The following is an 8,236-nucleotide window of genomic DNA, read 5'->3' as shown; positions in this document are numbered from 1 at the left end:
ATGATCTGAGGTTTATCCTCATTGCTGCACAGAAGAATTATGTCCTTAATGCACCGCTAGGTGACAGACCTATTGCAGGAGCAGATGCAGATGTTATGAATGTTTGGCTAGCTCAATATGATGACTACTAGATAGTTTAGTGCACCATGCTTAACGGCTTAGAATCGGGACTTCAAAGACGTTTTGAACGTCATGGACCATATGAGATGTTCCAGGAGTTGAAGTTAATATTTCAAGCAAATACCCGAGTTCAGAGATATGAAGTCTCGAACAAGTTCTATAGCTAAAAGATGGAGGAGAATCGCTCAACTAGTGAGCATGTGCTCAGATTGTCTGGGTACTTCAATTGCTTGAATCAAGTGGGAGTTCATCTTCCAGATAAGATAGTGATTGACAGAATTCTCTAGTCACCATCACTAAGTTACTAGAACTTCGTGATGAACTATAGTATGCAAGGGATGACGAAAATGATTCCTGAGCTCTTCGTGATGCTGAAATCGACGAAGGTAGAAATCAAGAAAAGAGAATCAAGTGTTGATGATTGACAAGACCACTAGTTTCCAGAAAAGGGCAAAGGGAAAGAAAGGGAACTTCAAGCAGAATGGCAAGCAAGTTGTCACTCCCACGAAGAAGCCCAAAGCTGAACCAAAGCCTGAAACTGAGTGCTTACACTGCAAAGGAAATGGTCACTGGAAACGGAAATACCTTGAATATTTGGTGGATAAGAAGGATGGCAAAGTGAACAAGGGTATATTTGATATACATGTTATTGATGTGTACTTTACTATTGTTTATAGTAGCCCCTGAGTATTTGATACTTGTTCGGTTGCTAAATATTAGTAACTCGAAACAGGAGTTACAGAATAAACAGAGACTAGTTGAAGGGGAAGTGACGATGAGTGTTGGAAGTGGTTCCAAGATTGATATGATCATCATCGCACACTCCCTATACTTTCGGGATTAGTGTTAAACCTAAATAAATGTTATTTGGTGTTTGCGTTGAGCATGAATATGATTTGATCATGTTTTTGCAAAAACGGTTATTCATTTAAAGTCAAAGAATAATTGTTGTTCTGTTTACATGAATAAAATCTTCGATGGTCATACACCCAATGAAAATAGTTTGTTGGATCTCGATCATAGTGATACACATATTCATAATATTGATGCCAAAAGATGCAAAGTTAATAATGATAGTGCAACTTATTTGTGGCACTGCCATTTGGGTCATATCAGTGTAAAGCGCATGAAGAAACTCCATAAAGATGGATTTTTGGAATCACTTGGTTATGAATCATTTGATGCTTGCGAACTGTGCCTTTTGGGCAAGATGACTAAAACTCCGTTCTCCGGAACAATGGAACAAGCTACTGACTTATTGGAAATAATACATACTAATGTATGCGATCCAATGAGTGTTGATGCTCGTGGCAAGTATCGTTATTTTCTGACCTTCACAAGATGATTTGAGCAGATATAGGTATATCTACTTGATGAAACATAAGTATGAAATAATTGAAAGGTTCAAAGAATTTCAGAGTGAAGTAGAAAAATCATCGTAACAAGAAAATAAAGTTTCTGCGATCTGATCGCGGAGACGAATATTTGAGTTACGAGTTTGGTCTTTAATTAAAACAATGTGGAATAGTTTCACAGCTCACGCCACCTGGAACACCACAATGTTATGGTGTGTCCGAACATCGTAACCGCACTTTATTGGATATAGTGTGATCTATGATGTTTCTTATTTATTTATCATTATCATTTTGGGGTTATGCATTAGAGACAGCTGCATTCACGTTTAATAGGGCACCATCTAAATCCGTTGAGATGACATTGTATGAACTATGGTTTAGCAGTAAACCTAAGCTATCGTTTCTTAAAGCTTGGAGTTGCGATGCTTATATGAAAAAGGTTTTCAACTTGATAAGCTCGAACCCAAATCGGAGAAGTGCGTCTTCATAGAATACCCAAAGGTAACTATTGGGTACACTTTCTATCACAGATCCGAAGGCAAGTTATTCTTTGCTAAGATGGATCCTTTCTAGAGAAGAAGTTTCTCTCGAAAGAAGTGAGTGGGAGGAAAGTAGAACTTGATGAGGTAATTGTACCTTCTCCCTTATTGGAAAGTAGTTCATCACGGAAATCAGTTCCAGTGATTCCTACACCAATTAGTGAGGAAGTTAATGATGATGATCATGAAACTTCAGATCAAGTTGCTACCAAACCTCGTAGGTCTTCCAGATTAAGATCCGCACCAGAGTGGTACGGTAATCATGTTCTGGAAGTCATGTTACTAGACCATGATGAACCTACGAACTATGAGGAAGCGATGATGAGCCCAGATTCCACGAAATGGCTTGAGGCCATAAAATCTGAGATATGATCCATGTATGAGAACAAAGTATGGACTTTGATTGACTTGCTCGATGATCAGCAAGCCATGTTAAATAAATGGATCTTCAAGAGGAAGACGGACACTGATAGTAGTGTTACTATCTACTAAGCTCGACTCGTTGCGAAATGTTTTCAACAAGTTCAAGGTGTTGAATACGATGAGATTTTGTCACTCGTATCGAAGCTTAAGTCTGTCTGAATCATGTTAGCAATTGCCACATTTTATGAAATCTGGCAAATGGATGTGAAAACTGCATTCCTTAATGGATTTATTAAAGAAGAAGTTGTATATGATGCAACCAGAAGGTTTTGTCAATCCTAAAGGTGCTAATAAAGTGTGCAAGCTCCAGCAATCCATCAATGGACTGGTGCAAGCATCTCGGAGTTGGAATATACGCTTTGATGAGTTGATCAAAGCATATGGTTTTATACAGACTTTTGGAAAGACCTGTATTTACAAGAAAGTGAGTGGGAGCACTACAGCATTTCTGATAAGTATATATGAATGACATATTATTAATTGGAAATGATGTAGAATTTTCTGGAAAGCATAAAGGAGTGTTTGAAAGGAGTTTTTCAAGGAAAGACCTCGGTGAAGCTGCTTACACATTGAGCATCAAGATCTATATAGATAGATCAAAAGACGCTTGATAAGATTTTTCAATGAGTACATACCTTGATAAAATTTTGAAATAGTTCAAAATGGAACAGTCAAAGAAGGAGTTCTTGCTTGTGATGCAAAGGTGTGAAGTTGAGTAAGACTCAAGACCCGACCATGGCAGAAAATAGAAAGAGAATGAAAAGTCATTCCCTATGCCTCAGTCATAGGTTCTATATAGTATGCTATGCTGTATACCAGACCTATTGTATACCTTGCTCTAAGTTTGGCAAAGGAATACAATTTTGATCTAATAGTAGATCACTGGACAGCGGTCAAGAATATCCTTAGTAAGGACTAAGGAGATGTTTCTCGATTATTGAGGTGATAAAAGAGTTCATTGTAAAAGTTACATCGGTGCAAACTTTTACACTGATCCAGATGACTCTAAGTCTCAATCTGGATACATATTGAAAGTGGGAGCAATTAGCTAGAGTAGCTCCGTGCAGAGCATTGTGGACATAGAATATTTGCAAAATACATACGGCTCTGAATGTGACAGACCCGTTGACTAAGCTTCTCTCACGAGCAAAACATGATCATACCTTAGTACTCTTTTGAGTTTTAATCACATAGCGATGTGAACTAGATTATTGACTCTAGTAAACCCTTTGGGTGTTGATCACATGATGATGTGAACTATGGGTATTAATCACATGCAGATGTGAATATTGGTGTTAAATCACATAGCGATGTGAACTAGATTATTGACTCTAGTGCAAGTGGGAGACTGAAGGAAATATGCCCTAGAGGCAATAATAAAGTCATTATTTATTTCCTTATTTCATGATAAATGTTTATTATTCATGCTAGAATTGTATTAACCGGAAACATGATACATGTGTGAATACATAGACAAACATATAGTCACTAGTATGCCTCTACTTGACTAGCTCATTAATCAAGGATGGTTATGTTTCCTAACCATAGACATGTGTTGTCATTTGATTAATGGGATCACATCATTAGGAGAATGATGTGATTGACATGACCCATTCCGTTAGCCTAGCACTTGATCGTTTAGTATGTTGCTATTGCTTTCTTCATGACTTATACATGTTCCTGTAACTATGAGATTATGCAACTACCGTTTACCGGAGGAACACTTTGGGTGCTACCAAACGTCACAACGTAACTGGGTTATTATAAAGGAGTACTACAGGTGTCTCCAAAGGTACAAGTTGGGTTGGCGTATTTCGAGATTAGGTTTTGTCACTCCGATTGTCGGAGAGGTATCTCTGGGCCCTCTTGATAATGCACATCACTATAAGCCTTGCAAGCAATCTGACTAATGAGTTAGTTGCGGGATGATGCATTATGTAACGAGTAAAGAGACTTGCCGGTAACGAGATTGAACTAGGTATTGGATACCGACGATCGAATCTCGGGCAAGTAACATACCGATGACAAAGGGAACAACGTATGTTGTTATGCGGTTTGACTGATAAAGATCTTCGTAGAATATGTAGGAGCCAATATGGGCATCCAGGTTCCACTATTGGTTATTGACCAAGAATAGTTCTAGGTCATGTCTACATAGTTCTCGAACCCGTAGGGTCCGCACGCTTAAGGTTTCGATGACAGTTATATTATGAGTTTATGAGTTTTGATGTACCGAAGGAGTTCGGAGTCCCGGATGAGATCAGGGACATGACGAGGAGTCTCGAAATGGTCGAGACGTAAAGATCGATATATTGGACGACTATATTCGGAGTTCGGAAAGGTTCCGAGTGATTCGGGTATTTTTCGGAGTACCGGGGAGTTACGGGAATACGGGGAAGAGTATTGGGCCTTAATGGGCCTTAGTGGGATGGAGCCACGAGGTGGCGCGCACCCCTCCCAAGCCCAGTCCGAATTGGACAAAGGGTTTGGGGCGCGGCCCCCCTCTCCCTTCCTTCTCCACTTCCCTCCTTTCCCCCCTTCTCCTAGTTGGACTAGGAAAGAAGGAGTCCTACTCCCGGTGGGAGTAGGACTCCCCTTGGCGCGCCCTCCTCCTAGGGCCGGCCTCCTCCTCCCTTGCTCCTTTATATACGGGGGCAAGGGGGCATCCCACAAGAACACAAGTTGATCTACGGATCGTTCCTTAGCCGTGTGCGGTGCCCCCCTCCACCATATTCCACCTCGGTCATATCGTCGCGGAGTTTAGGCGAAGCCCTGCGCCGGTAGAGCATCATCATCGTCACCATGCCGTCGTGCTGACGGAACTCATCCCCGAAGCTTTGCTGGATCGGAGCCCGGGGATCGTCATCGAGCTGAACGTGTGCTGAACTCGGAGGTGCCGTACGTTCGGTACTTGGATCGGTCGGATCGTGAAGACGTACGATTACATCAACCGCATTGTGCTAACGCTTCCGCTTACGGTCTACGAGGGTACGTGGACAACACTCTCCCCTCTCGTTGCTATGCCATCACCATGATCTTGCGTGTACGTAGGAAATTTTTTGAAATTACTACGTTCCCCAACAGTTTTTTCCCACTTATTCTTATAGTGGCTTAGGTAAGAGGTTGTGTCGTGAGTGCTTGTATGTTTGACATATAATCTTGCGCACTCATTTGTTTTGGCTGTTTTCCTCACATGTCTAATGCTTGTTTTCATATCTTCATATCTGGTTGCATTCTATAGATTTTGAGCTCCTCAAATTGTTCATTATTCTATATGTGCATTTGCGTTCACTCACATTTTGTGATATGTACACATTAAGGAGGAACTCATACTATATTGGTCTTCTAGATGTTTTGTCTTCCATTTTGGCATTTGTTGCCAATGGGGGAGAAGTTCAGAGGGTTTAAGATAAATATCTTTTGAAGTTCTTGTTGTCATTCATGCATATCCACCCTAGTTATATATACTTGTTGCATGAATGAATATATAGAAAAAACTCCAACTAGTTTATATCAACCAATATATGCAATGAAATTCAAAGTTCATTCACACATGCATATATTGTGGGGGAGCTTGCTCTATATATTGAGGTCTTACTAACATCAAATGCTTGTGTAGAAATTCATTATATAAACCCTCTTGCTGAGATTGTCATCAATTACCAAAATGGGGGAGATTGAAAGTTCATGTAGTCCCCATGTGTGGTTTTGGTAATTAATGACAATCCTTATGGACTAATATTTGTATTGAGATATACATTTGAAGGTTAATCCCATTGGAATATGATTGAAGAATAATGGAAGACAACTCCTTTGAAGCAACAATTACATTGAGATGATCAAAATGAAGTTCATTGGAGTATCTTAAGGGTTGCCATGCTTAGAGCTATGGTTTGAGCCATAATGTATCAAGATCTTAAAAGGATGATTTGAATGATGAATTCTAGGAGTGGCTCAAAGATATGATCGTAAGGGACTCATGTGTTGAGTCATGATTGATCAAGTATTCAAGCAAGCTATTCAAGTGAAGAATTCAATATACCCTTACAAACGTCAAGATTAAACATGGAGTAGAGATATAGGTTGACCAAGATGAAGCTCAAAGATCGAACTCCAAATGGTCAACACACGAGCGCAAATGATGCACCACATAGGATCTTGTGGTGATTCTCATGGGCTCACATGGAGAAAGAGATTTCAAGTGTCTATGATAGGATGACATCAAGTGTCTATGAGAGGATGACATCAAGTGTTGGTGATCATGGTTGATAGGGGCAAGTTCAAGATAACCATCCCAAAGGATTACATGCTTGAAGCTTGTGGATGATCACATGATGGACAAGTGAAGATGAATACAAAGCAAAGCTTCCCACATTGTGTATGGGGGAGAGACTTGAAGACTTTACAATGTCTTGCCTTAATCTTGAGCCAAGGAGAAACATCAACATCAAGCTCAAGTGAACGTCTCGTGTCAAAGGTATTAGTTCCTTTGACGTTAGTGTTATGGAGTGATGACCACCAAAGAAACATATACACTCAAGAATGGATTCTCGATAGCTATGTAGTGTAGCTCTTTTATGATTCTTGAGTTATAGGGATCCCGCACTATTAAGAGGGGATCAAAGGGGTTTGTGATGGACTTGCTCAAGTCAACATCTTCTATACACAATTCCACTCATATCCTATATACCAAAGAAAAGCCAAAGCCAAATAGTTTCTCAAAATATATGATCTAACATTTCCATACTTTGCACCCTCCATTTTGTTTTATTTTGGGTGGTTCTCTATCTGAGGACTTGGAGCTTTTCCATAGCTAAAAAACGAGCCCAAGATCATCAAAATCGGAGTCCGGATGTGAAAGTTATGCGTGTTTTAGTTTTGGGGTTCCTGCTGTTATTTTGGTCGGACGTCCGGTAACGTCCGGAAATCCGGTGCGCCAATCCAGAAACAAAAAGACGGATTTCTGGTATTTACCGGACGTCCGGTCTCCGAACATCCGGAAAATGTCGGGCGTCCGTCAAACCTATTTCGTAAATATCCTGATACATTCGTCTAATGGCGTGCTACAGCCGTCAGACGTCCGGTGTTCCACCGGATGTCCGGTGCATGTTTTGTCACCGGATGTCCGACACTTTACTGGGCAGTATCCCCCCCCCAACGGCCAGATTTGTGCCCATACTATAAATACCCCTTCACCACTTCGTGGAGGGGTTGAGCAACACAACTATCTTGACCAACACTTGAGAAAAAGCTCCCTCTCCTTTCTCCTACCTCAAATCTTAGATCCCGGAGAGATTTGTGAGAGTTCTTGAGAGAGATTCCACTCAAGTGAAGATCCACTCCCTCTCCTTCTCTTGACCAAAGGAATTCGTGATTTGAGCAAGTCTTGAGCATTTCCCCCTTGATCTTGTTACTCTTGGAGGTTGGAGACTCCTAGGCGGTAGGAGTGCTCCGGTGAGGAATCAACTTGTGATTTGCCCCCGAAAAGTTTGTGAAGGTTTGGAGGCTACCTCAAGGTCTACCACTAGCAGTTTAGAAACGCCTTTGTGGTGTTGTCTCAAAGGGAGAATAGGGTGAGCCTTCATGGCGTTGGTGTTCCTTCGTGGTAACATCCACCTCTCTAACGGTGACTAGCTTCCCTCCAAGGAAGTGAACATCGGGATACATCCTCGTCTCTGTGTCTTCGGTTATCTCTAACCCTAGCCACTACTTGTGGTTTACTTTGGTCTCTTGACCTTGCATTCACTATATATTGTTGTCCCCATTATATTGTGTTGGCTATTTCCTTGCAGAGATTAT

Source organism: Triticum dicoccoides, chromosome 5B (assembly GCF_002162155.2).
Source record: "Triticum dicoccoides isolate Atlit2015 ecotype Zavitan chromosome 5B, WEW_v2.0, whole genome shotgun sequence".
Taxonomy (NCBI): Eukaryota; Viridiplantae; Streptophyta; class Magnoliopsida; order Poales; family Poaceae; genus Triticum; species Triticum dicoccoides.
The sequence above is the reverse complement of the archived record's forward strand: the minus strand, read 5'-3'. Positions refer to the sequence as shown.